Here is a 21,892-nt window from a genome sequence, read left to right as displayed (position 1 = left end):
AATCTACACGGCCTTTGATTTTGTGATAGTGTGTTGTCTGATATCATGTTGTCTGTCTATATATGTGCATCCAAATATCATGTACATATCAAAATTGACACAAATAATGAATGCTCATGAATTAAAATTTAAAAATGGATCCAGATACCTTTAATTCACATGATTTAAAAAGGTTCAATTTAAATTGGGTTAACAAATGAAGATAAAATGTCTTAAAATTACTTAACATAGAAGGTTCTCTAGGTAGTCAAACTAATAAAATGTTAATGTTTATAAAATGTCTAATATCAATTGTTTCTAGGACTTTTCTTTACAGGAAAGAAAGAGAAATACTGTTCAATACACTTGTCTGATATCTTGTTTTTTACAGAAAAATAGGTGAATTAGATTTGACATGTATAGGATTACTCAAATGTGTTTGTTAGAGACATCTGATTAATTTACAAAGTTAAAATGCTACTGTTAAATAACGTTGAGTACTCTTAACTCCTTAAATTCCATGGGGTAACATACCTAAACATTATTAGTGTTTTCATAGATTGATAAATAGAAAGGGTTTAAAATTGCTTTGTGTCATCACTAAAAACAAGGTTACTAAGAGTAAAGTCCTAACAGGTACAATTTCACATACAAAGGGATCCAAAAATTTCAACTATGTTTCAATTAGAGTACTGTACATAACATAAAGTATTTCATATTATTAAAATGGAGTAATTTATCTAAATTCAATAATTTCATGAGGGCTATTTAAAAATGTGAACAAAAAGGGATCAACTGATAGGAAAGAAAAAATGAAATGTTCTAGGTACGAAAATATATTAAGTAGAAGGTAAAAGAAAATGTTGCTGGGTAAGAAAGTGCTTCTATGATGAAATACATGAGGGTCTAAGTAAGTGCTAAGAAAGTCTGTGTATAAGTAAAGGGCAAATTTCAACAAGCTTGTGTGTAACTAAGTTGGTTATATGAGACAATCAGTTAAAGCTTTAAGGTTTTTCCCTAAGATCAAATATTAATGGGCTGATATAAACCAAATTTTAATCTGTATGTTAAAATGACAAGGATTTCTTAAAAACACTAATTTACTCTTAACATTGTGTCTGTTAACCTTTATTCTTTCAAACAATTAGTCTTAAAAATTGGGGTTTATACAATTATGGTTAAACAACAGTTGCTAGAGTATTGTACTATATTACAAAGTCTAAATTTTTCTTTAAAAGCTAAACTTGGTTAATATAAAAATATCAAGGTAATTATGGAGAGATCACTCTTCTTTGTATATTAAATGTGTTCATATCTTCCAGGTATAAATGTCTTTAAAGCAGAAAATTTATCAAACTGCTGTTCTCCAAACTAAACTTGTCTGTAATGGTAATTTTAAACATATAAGAATAGTAAATTTTATTGGGGACTTATTTACACCATTGAATGTTCTAGAATAGGACCTGTTATCAATAGGGTATATGTAAAATTTATGTTACCTTTTACACTGAGATAAAAAAAATTTAAATGTAAATGTATTTCTAAAAGTTAGTGAGAATCTGATTTGTTTAAAGGTTAATATCCTGAAACATGAAGGCATTTTGCCACTTTGCCACACAAAAGGAAAGTTAAAAGCTCTCTCAGCCTCTTCTTAATTAATGTTTTAGATGTGATGCCATATTGTGTTGACTAACATTCACATAGACTCAGGAAATAATATATGTAAACTTTGTAAAATGATATTTAAAGAGAAGGCAAAGATCATCTTTAGAACTAGAATACTTTACCTAAGGTTTGTAAAGAGCCCCACCTTACCTGAGATAAGACTCTGTGTCCTACCCTACTGCATTTCAGAATGGCTCCAGTTGAAAGAATGGACATTTTTTTTAAGCTGTCTGTTTTATCTTAACTCCCTAAGGTCACCCTCCCACTTATCTCAACTCCCTAAGGTCTCCCTCCCATTGTCTCAACTCCCTAAGGTCACCCTCCCAGTAATGGGAACAAAGCCCCTAAAGCTGTTCCAAGAAATCAGCCCCAAACAGGGAGTAAAAGGGTAAATTGAGCCAGATAGCTAGATAGTGCTCAAACAGTAGGATTACCAGAAACTATTGACCAGAATCTACGCCCTGTTTTAAAACATTGTGAAACATGTTGTATGTTATCAGCAAACCCAGACCCCCTTTGAAATTTCCCAGCAGCTTTGTCCCCCTTTTCCCTTTCATGTGCAACCCCTCCTGATGTGTGGTTTCTGCCTTTATAAACCTACAAGATTTTCTGCTAGGGACTCGACTCCTGGACTCCTGCGTGAGTCATGAGTCGGGTCCCAGCACGCTGGAATAAACACCTCTTGCGGTTTGCATCAAGTGACGCCTCCTGTGGTTGATTGGGCTTGCCGTAGATCCATGGGACAGAGTTGGGGTTTCCTTTTTGGGGGCCTTACACAGTCTAAGTCTAAGCCAGACTTCAGTTTAAAGTTATATTCAAAAGATTGGGGCGGGTTTTGGTTGTAAAATTACTGTGATCTCAAATAGGGGATATAATGTATAGCTCAGTCAAAATTCAAGATAGTTATTATACAAATTAAATATTTTTACTGTTGTTAATTCCATTGTGTATTTTCCTTGTAAACTGTATCATTGTTGCCTCGCCATCTTGAAACCTCCCCTGGGCCCCTATCTGAATCCTCCCTGTGACCCTTCCCCCTGCCATCTGTGGTTTACCTTTTTTGCTGTGTCACAGGCCACTTCTGGGCCTAGTCATGTAGGCAGGAAGGAGACAGATAAGTAGGAGAGAACAAAGAAGACCCTGATCTATAAAAGATGTAGGGTGCGCTCACTTCTCTGAATTCTAGGACATTAGTCGTGGCCCCCTTCTGCCTTCAAGGAGAAGTCCATGTTACTACTTTTAAGTAAAATCTACTTAGTATATGCTTGCCTTGCATGCTGCTGTGGATGTTATACTTCAACACCTGAGGAAGCAGAACTCGTCACCAGTAAATGGCGGTATCAATTTTCTACCCAGAAAGTGAGCCTTCTGGTGCCTGACTGATTAACTCCACTGCTGAATAAAGACTTTGCTGAATTAATGAGGTCTGCACCCATTACAGTCACTTTTGTGCTTACAACCCTAACAAAAAATAATTTCTAAAGTAAGGAAAATATCCTTATCTGAGAAATGGTCACAGAGAGACTAAATAATTTTGGAAAGTTTTCTCTGGAAATCAAGAAAACAATATTTTAATAAATACTACTAATAATGTATACAAATGGAGAAAATACAATCTACATTTTTGGTGAAAAATAATCTGCAATGAAAAATATTGTGTATGCCATGAGGCTGTCAATTGGACATATTTTACTTTCAAATACAGCTCTGAGTGGACCATGATGCATCCCAGAAACATCCTTCAAGTACTTCCAGAGGCATTTACTGATACTACTAGATTCATTAAAAATGGAACTGGGTTTAATTTCACCTTTTTAAAAATGCATTGCATCCACATAATAAACTAGCTCAAAAGAAGATAAGATAGCTTGGTTTAAACTACAGCCCTCAAACATGTCTCTGCTTAATGAAGTTTTACAAGCAGCTCTGAGGTATGACTGGGCTTTGCACATGAATGCATGGTAGCCCTAGGAAGGTGTATAAGAGCAGCTACTCTCCAAGCATTCAAGCATCTGAATAGTCATTGAAATCCTCCTTTTTAAACCATAAGCCCCTCAACAAAAACCACTGACCATCTGTTGGGCTCAATGAACTACCAAAGAAAATATTTTTTTTTATCTTAATTGGATTTTAATATGAATATACCATAGGAATAAATAAATTTCTCTAAATCTCAATTTCCTAATTCTTGCTTTTTCAGTGATTTTTCATTAAAACTCAGATGCTGATTCAGCACATCAGTAATCATAATAGGTTTTCTGATTTCTCTAAATCCCTCAATTCCTCTTCCTCCATTATTTTTGAGTTCTAGAAAACTCGGGAATTTTCTGAAACCCACTAGATAGATTGAAACTTTCTTGAAGTTGCTCCCTACCCTCATCAAAGAAAACATTAACTCAGGAATCTTCATCTTTTTCATCTTTTCTTCTAAGGTCAGAGCTCAGAAAATAAATTGGAGTAGAATGCATTTATGCCAATAATGTTATCATTACACTCTCCCATGCTCTGAGGAAAACCAAAAGGCCTTATCTGTCCACTCAGTTTAATTTGTCAAATATTCATGAGTGCCTTTAGAGAAAATATATTCTGCTAAACACGCAGGAGATTTAGAAAATAGTGACACATGCTTCTGTCCTAATTGTAGAAATAAGACATGTTTACAAACAATTTCATTTCAAGGCTTAATGTGTCAAGAGAGGCACTTAAAAAGTCACATGGATTATTCTTAAGGTAAAAGAGGTAACTGCCATTTTAAGACAAGCAGAATATGACAAATTCTGTAAGTATAGTTCTCTTTAAACATGTAACTGTTTATCGGATTTTTAAATCAGGAATACGAACTTTTAAAACAGGTATATGTTATTAATGATCAATTTCTAAATTGAGTTCAAGTCTAGAGAACTCAGATCAAAGCACAGGCAGTTTTGATATTGCTCTAGTTTAGAGAGGAGAAAGGATTGGATCTAGAAAAATGTAGGACACCAATTTAAAGGATGCTAGATTGAACAAAGGATTAGATTATCATATCAGATTCTCAAGAATCAGTGACTTTTCCCAAAACCAAACTAAACTAATAATCTAAAAGAGAAAGGAATCATGAGAAAATGGAAGGACGGAGGAGTCTAGGGTAGCCAGGTCTTTGGTAACTACCTTGATCTAGGTTTAATATGAGTTCTAAGTACCACTTGCAGGGACTTTACTAACATAAAAGGAAGCTATTTGTGTGAGAAAATATTTCCATTATATACTCATATGGTCACATAGTTGGTGTGATATTGTACAGGTGGATAGTCATGCCCCATAAACTCACATTTCTGGATCCATTTAACATAAGCAATCCTAGACATGTGCCCAAAGAATTCCATATATAAGAATTTTCCCACTAGTAAACAACAAAAGATATTTTTTTATCATATTTACAAGGGTTTAAGATGGTTCTAACCTTTCTCCCAGGGGCATCCCACAGCAGAGAGAAAATGACTTGTAGGTCTGTAGTTAATGTTTTTCTTTATAATCTATACTCTGAACCTAGTTAATACCTCTTTGGTACATAATTTTCAACCATCTTTTCATTATTTGTCTTACCACATTTTATACAAAATATTAAGTCTACCAATACCCTGACAATGACTATGATTTTAAATATCCAGAAGAGAGTATTAATTCCTCTACAAAGTATGTTAATTATGACCATATCTTTTTTATAAGCCTCTTGACATTTTCTTACAAGTTTGATTACTTGTTTTCCTCTATCACTTATAGTTATTTGAATCATTTATATTTGTTGATGAAGGCATTTAATTGTGCATATAATTATTTCTAAAACAAAGCCAAATTCAATCTTACTTCTGGTCAACTGGCTTCCATATATTCCATTTGTGGTCTTCAAATGATCCTCCCAAAATAGTTTCTAATCATTGTATAATTCTATCAATTGACAAGCTATTTGTTGCCCTATCTAGTTGTGACAGAAAGACTAAAGAAATATTGACACACTGTGAAATTAGTTAAAATTATGGTGTCATTCTTTCTTTCCCAATAGAAATGACATTTCCCCAGATACCAGTGACTTAGAAGCCATCATTCAGGACTTTTTAATTCCATCAGGATTTTATGTAACCATATCCCAGCTGCAGAATGTTTCTATACAACACATTCTATCATCGCCTCTCTGCCTCCCATAGGTATGACACAATGGTATTCATCTTTTGTTTGTCCAAACCAATAACAAAAGGAAGACATCATTAAATCATGATGACTGGGTCATTAGAAAGCAATGATAAAAGCCTCACTGACCAGTGGCTGCCCATCATAATTTAGGATTAACATAATACACTCATAAGTATATCTGCCCAATGCAGATTCTGAACACTCTCAGCCACTGGTCTTAAAGACATCAGATTCAGCAGTGACTAGAACATCTAATAATCCTCTCCCAGAATTGTCAGTTCTCACTGGGCTCCAATAGAATAATTTTTCATTTATTTCATTTACTTATAGCTTTATTAAACTCTCACAGTGATTTCTATGGCCAGTCTCTGGTTCTACATTTTGGGTTAACAAGCCATTTTGTTCATGATGGCAATTCAACCTAGAATATTATTTTGGACTGACTCACTACCCAAAAGTCATCTCTTAAAATCTGCACAGAATACTGATGTGGCAGTACCACTGCCGATCATGTGATTACATCTGTTGTTAACATTTTACAATTATTGCATTTGTGAAATTTGGAAAACTCTTCTACAGTGAAAACTACTGTGTGCCTCCGATGAGATTTACTGATAATATTGGATCACTGGGTTCCATTTCAGTTTTTCTTAAATGTAGCCCATCACATTCATGTTGATATACTTAAAGGAAAAATCAGTCTTTAACATACTTGGCAAATGGCAGCAATCTTCTTCCTGTCATATCCAGACAACTGAAACATCAATTATCATCATGACTTATGCCCATGCAGAATGCTAAAGCTCTACTGTTTGTCGTTCTCTGCCCTATAAGATTAATTGGTAACTAAAATACAGACTATAAATAATAAACTGAATGATAGATGTAGTCAGCTGTCAGTAAGTTGATTCATCAGGGAATGCTGTCACTTCTCCTTTCAAATTACACAAATGGAGTCCGATTACCTCTCTTTAGAGAAGGAGTTTCTCTCAGCATCTATCATTAGTCATCACCAGTCTTGAAGGATATAGTTAAGAGTATAATTGTCTTTCTCTTGTGGTATTCCTCCCTGGGATGTGCCCACCTCAGTTTTCTGTGATATCCTCTTGTTTCCATTTATTATCTGCCACCACTCCCAGTCCTTTTCCCTCTGGTTGGGTTTTCCAACTCAATTGTACTATTTAACCATAGCACTGGCAATAACAGAATCCTTCCTCATGCTTCCCATTGGTCTTACTCCCTGGGATAATTTGTCGACCTGTAAAATGTCTTTCATTCAACAGAACCTAGAAATAATGATATGTCTTCAATAATTAATTTTAATAATCTACAACGATGATAGAATGTATAAGAAGTTGTTAGCACTTTTCTTTCCAATGCTTAAGAGAAATAGAGTGGGATGAAGGGAGAATGAGTCAAATGAGAATAATTCAATAAGAAAAGGCAGAATGACAAATTTCAGCTTAAATATGTATTATGGTTTTGATATTAGGTGTACTCCAAAATCTCATGTATGAGACAATGCAAGAAAGTTTCAAGGTGAAATAATCCGGTTATGAGAACCTTAACCTAATCAGTGTGTTAATATCCTGATAGGAATTAACTGAGTTGTGACTACAAGCAGGTAGGGTGTGGCTGGATGAAGTGAGTCACTGGGAACTTAGGGGTATCTATTTCATGAGGCGAGCTCTCTCTCTACTTTCTGGTACCACGTTCCCCACTGCTTTCCTCTGCCACACTCTTTTGCCATTATGTTTTGCATCACCTCAGGTTCCAAAGAATGGAATAAGCAGTCTATAAACTAAGATCTAAAACCATGAGCCCCCAAATAAATTTTTCCTCCTCTAATTGTTCTTGTCAGGTCTTTTGGTCACAGTAGCAAAAAAGTTGAATAAAACAATCTGCTTTGCCCATAATTGAAAGTTTAATAAAATAATGTCTCAATTTCCATTTTATTCAAAGTCTGTGAAGTTTCATTTCTTAAATGACTTTTTATTGGTGATGAAATAAATATATAGGTTAGTCTAAAACATCAATACCCAAGTATTTTTCCTGAATTTCCATGAAATTTTTGGAGAGACTTCCTTGCATGGAGAAGTCTCATAATAGGGTGATCAGAAACAGGAGTAATCTATGATTCTGGGAGCGGAGACACTATAATCTTTGACTGGTCTTCATGATGAAATGTTGGAAGTTCTGGGCAAATTACTTGCTCTCTTGGTGTTTATTTCTCCATTTAGGAATTCAGTTGGGCTAGAAATTTTTCTGTATTATTTGTGATATTTTAGGAATATAGTCATCTTTAGTAGCTTTCTATATTCTGTGGAACCAAGTTCCAATATGTTAGTCACTTTTTTATTGCTGTAACTGAAATATCTAACAAGAACAACTTAGAAGAGGAAAGATTTCTTTTGGTTCATGGTTTTAGACCACGGTTGGTTGACACTATTTCTCTGGGCTGAAGGTGAGGCAGAATATCATAGTATAAGGGCATTGCAGAGGAAAGTTGCTCAGCTTATGGCAGCCAAGAAGCAGAGACAGAGAGAAATGCAGACATGAAGGACCTAGAGACAGATATAGTCCATGCCCTGAGTGACCTACTTTCTCCATCCATGCCCCATCTGCCTACAGTTACCATTCGACTAGGAAATGATGGATCCATGGATGAGATCAGAGCTCTAATCATTGCCTAAACTCTGAACTTTGCTGCTTGGGGGATCATGCCTTCAAAACATGAGCTTTTCAGGGGACATTCCAGATCTTGATTATAATACCCAAATTCTAAGCAAGGCATACAAGGTACATCACAATCTGGCCCTCAAAATACTCCAATTTAATTACTCTGACTCCCTTTATGTACACAGAGAAATGACAATATTTTTCTCTATAAGGACAGTTAGCAAATATTTTGACTTTTGCAGTCCCTGCCCAACTTCTTAACTCTTATTCTAGTGTAAAAGCAGTCATCGACAATATTTAAATGAATGAACATGGCAGTGTCTGAATTAAACTTTCTACATGGACACTGAAATGTGAATTTCATATACTTTGCATGTGTCACAAAATACTCTTCTTCTTTGGGTTTTTAAAACCATTTTATATAGCGCATGTGCCTCATGTAACAGGCAGTGGGTTGAATTTCACCTGTGATCCACAGTCTGCCAATCCTTAATGTGTATTCTGCTTACACCACACTGAGTCTCAGCATTTCCCAAATAATTATTGTCAGGTTTCAATTTTGTTGCACATAATAATCCTTTGCCTAAAACACCTTTATTTCCACACTTTAATTCTCTCCTGGAAAATTCCTACAGGCCAGTCAAAGCTTGCTTATCTCACCCTCTTCCCCAAATCTTTTCTCTGAAATCTTTCCATCTCAATAAGTGCAGCATAAGTCATTTGATGGATTATGCCACACATCTTCCTCATGCTTGACTCTCTCACATCTCACATTCAATTCATTAGCAAATCTTTCTAGTACTTTCTTCCAAAATAAAATACAAATCACATATTTCTCTCCATGGTCATCTCTCACCTGATCTATCTCCACCCTAAGCCATAGACTGTTTTTAACCTGGAAGCCAGGGTACTATTCCTGGAATGTGCTTCAAGAGCTCTTGCAGAAGACATGTTTGGGTAACCCTAAGATGGCGGCTGGCGTTGAGCTAAGAGGTGGCGCATAATTAATGTTAACACGGCGTGATCTACTTTTGCCTGATTAGTTAATGTTTCCTTTGTGCTAGTGGTCAACGGATATTCCTCATTCTTTCTTGATTGGTACCGAGGGGCGTGCTTCAATTGTGCTAATCCTAAACTGATTGGCTGCCTTAGGTATATAAGACATGCACCTATAGGAAGCACAGACAGATAAGCAATGGTTAAGCAGCACCTCTGAATGATGGCAGAACACAGGTTGCAGATTGCAGAACGGAGAAGTAAAGCCACACCTCTAGATAGCAGAGTGAAGGACGCAGGATGCAGGATGCACCTTTAAGAAGCAGCAGCAGAACTAAGAAGATATAGATCTCTGAAAGTGTAGTCTCTCTCTCTTAAGCAAAGTCTCTCTCTCTCTCCTCTCAAAGCCTTTCTTCCTCTATAAGCTAGGGAACAAGTGAACAAGCAAGAAAGTAGCACACTAAAGAGAAAGATAATAGAAGTAGCTCAGTTTCCAGTCTACTTCCCATAAATACCCGCGCAATTGTTGCTGCAGGCGGTAACAATATCCGCACAGCTGTTGCCACGGGCGATGACAAGATCTGATCTCAGGACATTTAATTTGCTGTTCCTCATGCCAGAAATGCTCTTCCAACAGCTATTTCCAAGAATCATTCACCTGTTTAGGTCTTTACTGAAATGGCAAGTTGGTCTGGGGTAGAGCTCTTACCTAGCATGTGTGAGGCACTGGGTTGGATTCTCAGCACCACAGGAATAAATAAAGGCAATGAGTCCTTCTACAACTAAAAATATTTAAAATGAAATAAAAAATGGCAAGTTGTCAGAGGCCATTCCCAAACATTCTATGTGAAATTTCAAAATCCACCACTTAACAAAACTCCACATTCTCTTTCTTAGTATATTTTCTCCATTATACTCACAACATTTTTATTCACATGCAAAAGTGGTCAAGCAAACCAACCATTCATTCACTATCTCTTGATGTCACTTTTAAAGACTCAAATAATCTTCAGGACGCCTCTGACCACCCACAACCTTGCCCACCCCCCACTTCCCAATTCCAGACCACCTGCACCCACCCACTTCTCGAACCTCAGGCACCTACCTGCCTGCCTCACACAGACTTGGTGAAACCACTGTGGCTCCCCAGAATGTTTGGAGGCTGGTGCAGACAACTCAAATTACCTCTGAGGTCATGGCCACCACCTTCAGTAGGGGTGGCTCCCCTCCTTAGACATCTATGGGAGAATGTAAGCTCTTTGATGTACCTTGCTTACATCAGGAAACTGAGGATGGGGAGGTCTGAGTGATAGATGACTATTGTACTGTAGATTTTTTTAATTTTTAAGTTTTTCCCTTTATTGTTCGTGCTCTCTATTTTCCTTTTGTTTACTTATTTCCTCACAGTCTCTTTCTCTGCTTTCTCATGCTAATGACCAATTTCTTTTGATCTCACTCACACACTTCCCTTGATCTAGTACTTCTATGAACTCACTTCTTATCCCATTAACAGTTACATCCTAAACCCCTCCCCATCCTCATTGTCCGCCATTAGAAATTGTAGAGCTCATTGAAAGCCTATTGGCTATATTGTAGATAATAATTAAACTCATCCTCTGTTTATTACGATATGGTGAATGTCTTCATAGGGTTTATCTGGTTTGGGGCTGCATATGGTTCGTATTGTGTGCTGCTAATATTGATCTGCCCCTCAAAGAAGAAGTATTGGAAAGCTGCAGGGTCACAAAAAGACTACAGGGGAAAACTGCAGTGCCTCAGATCTTCACTGCTGGGGGTGGGGGGGGGAAGATACAGGAACAACATGAAACAAAAAAGAAGAAAGTCTCCATAACAAACCAAGATGCTATTTTGATAGAATCCAATGACAGCATGGCAATAGAAATGATAGCAAAGGAGTTTAGAATCTACATAATTAAAATGATCCATGAAGCAAAGAGTGAGATAAGAGATCAAATACAGTCAATGTATGATCGCTACAAGAAACAGTTAAAAGAGCAAATGCAGGAAGCAAAAGAGCATTTCAATAAAGAGATAAAGATGCTGGGGAGGGGGGGACAGACATTCTTGAAATGAAAGAAACAATAAATCAAATTAAAAACTCAATTGAAAGCATCACCAACAGACTACACCTCGTGGAAGACCAAATGTCAGACAATGAAAACAAAATATTTAGCCTTGAAAATAAAGTTGACCAAACTGAGAAGATGGTAAGAAATCATGAATGTAAGCTCCAAGAATTATGGGATATCATAAAAAGACCAAATTTAAGAATTTTTGGAATTAAGGAAGACACAGAAATACAAACCAAAGGATTAAACAACCTGTTCAATGAAATAATATCAGAAAATATCCCAAACCTGAAAAATGAAATGGTAAATCAAATACAAGAGACTTACAGAATACCAAATGCACAAAATTACAACAGACCCACACTAAGGCATGTTATAATGAAAATGCCTAACATACAAAATAAAGGTAGGATTTTAAAGGCTACCAGAGAAAAGTGTGAGATTACATATAAGGGTAAACAAATATGGATATCAACAGATTTCTCAGCCGAGACCCTAAAAGCTAGAAGGGCCTGGAAAAACATATTTAAATCTCTGAAAAATATGGATGCCAACCAAGAATCTTATACCCAGCAAAACTAACCTTCAGATTTGATGATGAAATAAAATCTTTCCATGATAAACAAAAGTTAAAAGAATTTACAAATAAAAAGTCTGCACTACAGACATTCTCAGCAAAATATTTCATGAAGAGGAAGTAAAAATCAACAATACAAGTCAACAAAGGAGGAACTGCCCTAAAGGAAAAGTCAACAAAGGAGAAACCAAGTCAAGTTAAAAACCAAAAATAAACCAAATTGTCCAGGAATACAAATCATATCTCAATAATAACCCTGAATGTTAATGTTCTAAAATCATTAATCAAAAGATAGACTGGTAAGTTGTATTAAAAAGAAAGACCCAACAATATACTGCCTTCAAGAGACTAATCTCATAGAAAAAGGCATCCATAGACTAAAGGTGAAAGGATGGGGAAAAACATACCATGCACATGGACTCAGTAAAAAAGCAGAGGTCTCCATCCTCATATCAGATAAAGTGAACTTCAAACCTAAGTTAGTCAGAAGGGATAAAGAAGGACATTTCATACTGCTTCATAAAACCATAAACCAGCAAGACATAATGACTTTAAATATTTATGCCCCAAATAATGAAGCATCTATGTACATCAAACAAACCCTTCTCAATTTTAAGACTCAAATAGACCAAAACACAATAACACTAGGTGATTTTAACACACCACTATCACCACTGGATAGATTCTCCAAACAAAAACTGAACAAAGAAACTACAGAATTAAATTATACAATCAATGATATAGACTTAATGGACATATGTAGAGTATTTCATCCATCAGCAAGCGAATACACTTTCTTCTTAGCAGCTCATGGATCCTTCTCCAAATTAGACCATATACTATGCCACAAAGCAGCCATTAGTAAATACAAAAAAATAGAGATACTACCTTGTATTCTGTCAAACCTTAATGGAATGCAATTAGAAATCAATGATAAAATAAAAAACAAAAAGAACTCCAACACATGGAGACTAAAAAATATGCTATTGAATGATGCAATGATAACAGAAGATTAGGGAGGAAACTAAAAAAATTCATAGTGGTAAATAAGAACAATGATACAACATATCAAAATCTCTAGGACACTCTAAAAGGAGTATTGAGAGGAAAGTTCATTGATTTGAGCTCATACATTAAAAAAATAAAAAGTCAACAACTAAATGCCTAGCATTATATCTCAAAGCCCTAGAAAAAAAAGAACAGATCAACACCAAAACTAGTAGAAGACAGGAAATAATTAAAATCAGAGCTGAAATCAATGAACCCAAAACAAGAGAAACAATTCAAAATATTGACAAAACAAAAAGTTGGGTCTTTGAAAAAGTAAACAAAATTGATTAACCCTTAACCATACTAATGAAGAGAAGGAGACAGAAAACTCAAATTACTAGACTTCATGATGGAAAAAGGAAATATCACAACAGACACCATTGAAATACATAACATAAAACTTTGAAAACCAATGTAAACAGATCAATTTCAAGCACCAAAATAGAAGAAGCCATCAAAAGCCTACCAACAAAGAAAAGCCCAGGAAAAGATGGATTCTTGGCTGAATTCTACAACATCTTCAAAGAAGAACTAATACCAATACTTTTCAAAGTATTCCAGGAAATAGAAAAAGAGGGAACCCTTCCAAATTCATTCTATGAAGCTAGTATCACTGATACCAAAACCAGACAAAGATATATCAAGGAAAGAAAACTTTAGACCAATATCCCTGATGAACATAGATGGAAAAATCCTTAACAAAATTCTGGCAAATCGCATACAAAATCATATTAAAAAGATAGTGCACCATGATCAAGTGGGGTTTATCCCAGGGGTGCAAGGTTGGTTCAACATCTGGAAATCAGTAAGTGTGATTCATCATATCAATAGACTCAAAGTTAAGAACTATATGGTTATTTCAATATATGCTGAGAAAACATTTGATAAAATACAGCACCCCTTCATGCTCAAAATGCTAGAAAAAATACAGGTAGTAGAACCATACTTCAACATTGTAAAGGCTATCTGTGCTGAGCCCATGGTGAACATCATTCTAAATGGAGAAAAACTGAAAGCATACCCTGTAAAAACTAGAAAAAGACAGGGATGCTCTCTTTCACCTCTTCTATTCAACATCATCCTTGAAACACTTGCCAGAGCAATTAGACAGACCAAAGTAATTAAGGGGATACAAATAGGAAAAGAAGAACTCAAGTTATGACTCTATATTTAGAGGACCCTAAGAACTTCACCAGAAAATTTCTAGAACTAATAAATGAATTCAGCAAAGTAGCAGGATATAAAATCAATACAAATAAATCTAATGCATTTCTACTCATAAGTAATAAATCCTCTGTAGGAGAAATTAAGAAAACCACTCCATTCACAATAGCCTCAAAAAAAAAAAAAAATAAAATACTTGGGAATCAATCTAATAAAAGAGGTGAAAGACCTCTACAATGAAAACTACAGAATGCTAAAGAAAGAAATTGAAGAAAACCTTAGAAGATGAAAAGATCGCCCATGTTCTTGGATAGGCAGAATTAATATTGTCAAAATGGCCATTCTACCAAAGGTGCTATACAGATTCAATGCAATTCCAATTAAAATCCCAATGACATTTCTCATAAAAATAGAGAAAGCAATCATGAACTTCATCTGGAAGAATAAGAGACCTCGAATAGCCAAGACAATCCTGAGCAGAAAAAGTGAAGTAGAAGGTTTCACAATATCAGACATTAAACTATACAACAGAGCAATAGTAACAAAACAGCGTGGTATTGGCACCAAAATAGACAGGCAGACCAATGGTACAGAATAGAAGACACAGAGACAAAACCACATAAATACAGTTACCTCATACTAGACAAAGGTGCCAAAAATATGCAATGGAGAAAAGATAGTCTCTTCAACAAATGGTGCTGGGGGAACTGGAAATTCATATGTAATAAAATGAAATTAAACCTCTATCTCTCACCCTGCACAAAACTCAACTCAAAGTGGATCAAAGACCTAGGAATTGGACCAGAGATCCTACATCAAATAGAAGAAAAAGTAGGCCTGAATCTTCATCATATTGGCTTAGGATCAGACTTCCTTAACAAGACTCCCAAAGCACAAGAAATCAAAACAAGAATTAATAAATGGGATGGATTCAAACTAAAAATGCTTTTTTGGCAAAGGATACAATCAATAATGTGAAAGGAGAGTCTACAGAATGGGAGAAAATCTTTTCCACACACACTTCAGATAGAGCACTAATCTCCAAAATTTATAGAGAACTTACAAAACTTTACACCAAAAATACAAAGAACTCAATCAATAAATGGGCCAAGGAACTGGACAGACACTTTACAGAAGAAGATATACAGGTGATTAATAAACATATGAAAAAGTGTTCAACATCTCTAGTAATTAGAGAAATGCAAATTAAAACTACTCTAAGACTTCATCTTACTTCAATTAGAATGGCTATTATCAAGACACAAGCAATAATAGATGCTGGTGTGAGTGTAGGGGAAAAGGCATACTTGTACATTGTTGATGGAGTTGTAAATTGGTGCAACCACCCTGGAAAGCAGTATGGAAATTCCTCAGAAAACTTGGAACGGACCCACCATTTGACCTAGCCATTCCAATTCTCAGTTTATACCCAAAGGACTTAAAATGAGCATACTACAGTAATGTAGCCACATCAATGTTTATAGCAGTTCAATTCACAATAGCTAGTTTGTGGAACCACCTAGATGTCCTTCAACAGATGAATGGATAAGGAAACTGTGGTATTTATATACAATGGAATATTACTCAGCCATAAAGAATAATAATATAGCATTTTCAGATAAATGGATGGAATTGGAGACTATCATGCTAAGTGAGATAAGCCAAGCCCAAAAACCCTAAGGCTGAATGTTTTCTCTGATAAGTGGATGATGATACATAATGGGGGTGGAGGAGTCAGGGGAGGAGATGAATTTACGAACTTTGAATTACACAGAAGGAAATGAGAAGGATGAGGGGGTGGGGGTATGAAAGATGGTAGAATGAGATGGACATCATTACCCTATGAACATGTATGATTACATGACTGGTGTGAATCTAAATTGTGTACAACCATAGAAATGAAAAGTTGTACCCCATATTTGTACAATGAATCAAAATGCAGTTTGTAAAAATAAAAAACAAATTTTAAAAAAAGACTCAGTTAGTAAGAAAACTACTTTTTGCTAGCAGTACATACATCTCCACTGACCCTGAATAAACACCTGGATGAAATTTGGACTAAACCTGTGGTGGGCATGTAAGTTAATTCTTTTATGTAGTATTTTTTTTCCATACACTGTAAAATTCATTGATTTATACATTTGGTTACTTTAGTTTTACACTTCTTGTTATGGCAAACCTGTTACTGAATATCATTTCAATCACATTAGGTTTCACTTGTCTCCAACCCACCCCATCCACTCCATTTGACCCCAAATCTAAACAATAAAAATAAAATAGCATCATTACAAAGTGATGAAAAGGCAGAAATTTACCAAATGTTAGTACTTAGTTACTAAGTTTATACCTAAATGATTTGCTTGAATAAAAGATACTAAATATTTAATAAAAATAAAACGATACAAAATTGAAAAGAGATATCAACACAAAATGCCATGTGAGGTTTAATTTGCACAGGAATCTCTTCCAGAATTTTCACTGGTATTAGGCAATGTGAATTGCTTTCAACAGCACACATCCTCTTTTATGTTGGAGCCAATGGCAGAAATGAAAAAAGTAAAAAAAAAGGAAGTCCTCAAAATACTTAACCCTATACTTATTGGTAAATTTTTCCATAATATAAGGATAATTCTCCATACCCACAAAATAAAAATTGGGTAGCCCTATCCACCACCTCTGAGTGGGATAAGTTAATATATTTAATGAGTTCAGAAAAGGTCTAGAACATAACAAATATTCAACAACTGTTAGTTATTGCTTCCTTGGATTATGACAGTAGTACCATCAGAAACTGAAAATGACCATCAAGATGAACTGATATTCCAAGGTGGTTCTGAAAGCAAACTCAAAAGGGCAAACCCAAATCTACGTAGAATACCATGCTTTTCCTAGCAGCAAATTCATCAAATAATTTGAAAACTTTTCATTAAAAAAAAAAATATGATATCCTCTATAGTTTATTATTATATTTGAATGAATGTTTTAAATAGTGAGTCAGCTGTTTAAAAAACAGTTCCCATCCATGGAGGAAAGATTTGGGCTGCATTTACAGACCCAGCTCTATCTCATTCTTTTAGGGATATTTTGTTGGGGGAAAAATCTTTGACAACAATACTTCATGAAACAACCTCTCTGCACCTGAGACATAGCATCTGTCTGTTCCAACTTTATGTAGACGAAGAGTGAACTCTCAACACATTGCTCTATCCAGTTTTTCATGGCCCACGTTCTTCCTAGCGCCCTCATCACCCCGGAAGGCCAGCTGTCTCAGTCATGTAGGAGCAAACCTGAGCTAGTCCTTGCGTCTGTGATTGCTCCCTCTTTCACTTTGAGCTTTGCAGAACCAAGATTGAGTGATACCTACCTGCAAACTCCCCAAATGCAGCTGCTTTTTAATACTTGATTAATAAGTTATAATTAGAACATACTAAGTACCATATATTTGCATCTTAATGATAATATTGGAAAGGAAGAAATCAAATAATGATTTTTGGTGTTTTGGGAGAGTTCTATAGAATTTAGTGTTTATGTCTTGATTATAAAGCCTCTTCACAATTCACAAGATGTACCTGAGCGCTGTTTCCCATTTAAATCTGATTAACCCAGATGACCTTGCTCTAACAGTGGGTAGTTTACTGTGATTTATTTTTGGAAATTGCTAATAAAAAAGAAAATTTTAACTTTGAAATATCTGTGTCCTAAAATATAACCTTTATAGAGACCAAATATTTGAGAATTATATTCAAAGCCAGTATGCTTAAGACCTTGTACACTGAGTTGAAAAGTATTTAAATATTCACCCTTCATAGGAAGACTTTAAAAATAAGTTTCCTAGTTAGTAAAAAGATCTGAAAATGTGTGCTAAAAATTAATTAATTTGTCAAATTAACTTATAAACATCTGCTGTTTACATTATTTTTATACTTATATTTTTCTCTATATAATTGTGTATCTGTAAATGTGTTCAGATATGCCCATAAATGCAGATATATAGAGAAAAAAAGTAAAAAGTTTAGCTAAACAATTCTCTGGTAATATATTTCCAGCATGTAAAACTAATAAATCATCTGAAACAAGAAAGAAAATATCTGGTTCTATTTGTTTGTTTTTTAATTCCAGATTTCATGGATAAAATTTAAGGCCAAGATGTACATTTTTTAAAAATCACCTAAAAATTATATTTCAGGATGGTAAAAACACAAGTAAAACATGTACTAATGAAAGGACACAACAGGGGCTCTGGATGCTGGCAATTTTCAAAACCAATTTTTTTTCTTTTACTTGTGAAATGGTTACATTTTTATTTATTTCATAAAATTTCAATCCATTGTATATTTATACTTCATATATCTTTGTATGCAAATTATGTTTTATAATATAAAAGGATCATTGTCAAGGAAAAGATAAAATTACAAAAACACTTAGACTAAAAATATTTAAAAGAACCCAGGAAAACAGCCAGAAACAAGATTGACTTCCCTGTAGGCCACAGCTTTTCTGTTCATTAGCAACTGATAAATGCATAAGGAAGATATACATAAGGAATAAGCAAAACTTGCATTAAAAAAATTAAAGTACTGAAAAATTTTTTTTAAATTCTTAATAAATGGAGACTGATTAGGGGATGGGAAGACACAATTTTTATATGCAATTAAACTTTTGTTTTTAAGAAAATATAAGCTAAAATTTTGTTGGCTTTGTGTCCCTATGACCAAAATAACTGACAAGAAAAACTTACAGAAAAAGTTTATTTTGGCTCACAGTTTCAGAAGCTTCAGTTCATGGTCTGCTGCCTCCAAGGTAGAAACATCATGGCAGAAGGACATGGTGGAGGAAAACTGCTTAGCTCATGGCAGCTAGAAAGTAGAGAAAGAAAGAGACAAAGAAAAGAGCTGAGAGAAGATAAACTCTTCCGGGTCATACCTCCAGTAACCTACTTCCTCCACATAGGTGCCACCTCCCAGTAGTCCAATTAGCTACCAGCGGATTAATATATTTGATGGATCCCTTGATTAATCAACCAAATGAACTAATCCACTGATGAGTTCAGAGGTCCCATGATCCAATCATTCCCTAAAATCCTCACCTCAGAATTTTGCTGCATTAAGAAGCTTTTGGGGGACATTTCAGATTCAAATCATAACAAAAATGATAATGCACCATCTTTCGGCAAAAGATATTTTAACCAAAAGTTAATGATTAAATGTTTTCTAGGATGTAAAAAATAGAAATTCTTAAAGAATTATGATGGGAGTATAAACTAGTACATCTCTTTGGGAGGGTTAACAATCAAGAATGTCGAACATTTTTAGCACAGTGGCTTATTTTTTGTAATACAGCCCTTAGAAACACTCTAAGTTTTGTGTGTGTGTGTGTGTGTGTGTGTGTGTGTGTGTGTGTACACAGAAATATTTGTTAAAGCATTGTTCATAATAATAAAAAATTTCAAATTATTTCATTGGTCATTAATATATAAGTGGTTAAAATCTGCATACATTTATAATATAAGGAAGATAAGTATATTGATATCATATTTATTATATAAAATGTATATTGTAAGATTCAATTTTCTTTTCAAAGATATATGCAGAAATATGCAGATAATTGCATACATACTATATAAAGGTTTGTCTTTTGTATATATAATATGTGAATAGAAGGCATCTCTATAGTGTGAGTGATAAGAAGAGAAAAAACTAATAGCTGACAATAGGATTTGTTTTTACTGAAAAACCAATTTTGGGAAAAAATAACCTGATAAATAAATGGTAAACCCTAGAGGACATAAACTGGATTATACCAAGAGGCAACATCACTGTAATATTCCAGAAGAGGTGAGAGGTGAGAGGTGACAGAACAAAGCAGAAGAAAGGAGGATGGTGAGAACTGGAGGAAGAGGAGAGGAGGTGGCGTGAGAGGGAGATAAAACGTAACTGCAGTGGCTAAGAAGTACTTTGAATACAAGGAAATCTCAAAAGAAATCTTGAGGTATCTTCACAGTTCAGAGAAACCCTTCTGGATGACATACAGCTCATTCAGGGGGGAAAAAATCTGATATACTATAAATGCTCCATGTGAATTAAATTTCTGTTAAAACCAGAAGGAGAGACTGTTCCTCTGGAGAATGAGACAGAAGAGTCACCAGTAAAGAAGGTCTTAGACTCAAAGGTGGAAGTAAGTATGGTAAGACAATAAGAAGCTGCCTTGGTCCACAGAAATGTTTTTGAAAGCTGTGGAGACTGAGCATGGGGTGGAGTTCTTAAGTCATTTTGTCCAGTTCTAAATGACCCCAGCCAAGAACTGAGTTGTATGTGCTTGTGTGTTGGGGATTGTTTTGATTTTCTCACTATGAAAATTGATTATTACTATATGAAATGAAAGGAGGGAGGGAAAGGGAAGAGTGAAGGAAGAGAGGGAGGGAAGAAGAGGGGGGGAAATAAAGACATAGATGACTACTGAATGCTTTTGTCCCCTCCACATTTCATGTTGAAACTTAATTCTCAATGCAGCAATGTTGGGAGGTGTGACCTTGGGGGAGTGAGTGTGTAATGTAAGGGCTCTGTCCTCACATGTGGGTTGATGCCATTATAAAGGCACTCAATGGAAGCAGTGTGTTTGCTTTCCGCTCTTCAATCCCCTTGGCCATGTGTGGACATAGTGATCCTCCTCTCTGGAGAACCACCTTGGGGGCACAGACAGCTGTTTACAGACAGTTGAATCTGTCACACCTTTGCCTTGGACTTGTCAGGCTGTAGAATAGTGATAAACACATTTTCTGTTTTCTATAACTTATTCTATCTCAGATATTCTATCATAGCAATACTAAACAGACCAAGACACAAATATCTGGCACCCTGTAATAAAATAGAACAAGGAGTAAAACTATATAATATCCAATAATCATCTTCTTCCCTATACAACTTCCTACAACATTCCCCCTACTTGCTCAATCACTTTACCTTAGATGTTACTATTATTTTTCATTCTACAACTCTATTATTTCACACTCCAGTTAGTAGCAACGTACTGATGAGTCAACCCTGCTTGAAAACAAAAGTTCTTTTCTATGTGACAAAGGTGTTCTCCTTACTCAGACTCTGGGAGCACAGTACATGTTCTGCAGAAAAACAGGCAGGACGTTCACCGTATCAGTCATTCATGATCAGCCTCAGCAATGACATGGTGACAGGTGCTCAAGCTCATATCCAATTCCATTATCATATCTCAACAAATGTCACCCCTCTCCTCCATTCTGATGAACATTGTCCTAACATGAATGGCATCACTTTCTACCTGAGTGATGGAAATGCCATTGTCTTTATCCATTCTACTCCATTCTGGGCAGATTCTAGATGAATATGTTTCAATCACTGTAAGCCACTGAAACTGGCACGAGCTAACGTGAGCAGAAAAAGAATTGTGCACAATTATCAGGAAATCTATGGATTAGGAATTTGGAAAGAACCAAAGAAGGCCAGAGAGTGGGGGACGCAAAGTCATGTCACAAGAAGAGTCAGAGGAG

Source organism: Sciurus vulgaris (assembly GCF_902686455.1).
Source record: "Sciurus vulgaris genome assembly, chromosome: 8".
Taxonomy (NCBI): Eukaryota; Metazoa; Chordata; class Mammalia; order Rodentia; family Sciuridae; genus Sciurus; species Sciurus vulgaris.
This window is presented reverse-complemented; position numbering follows the sequence as displayed.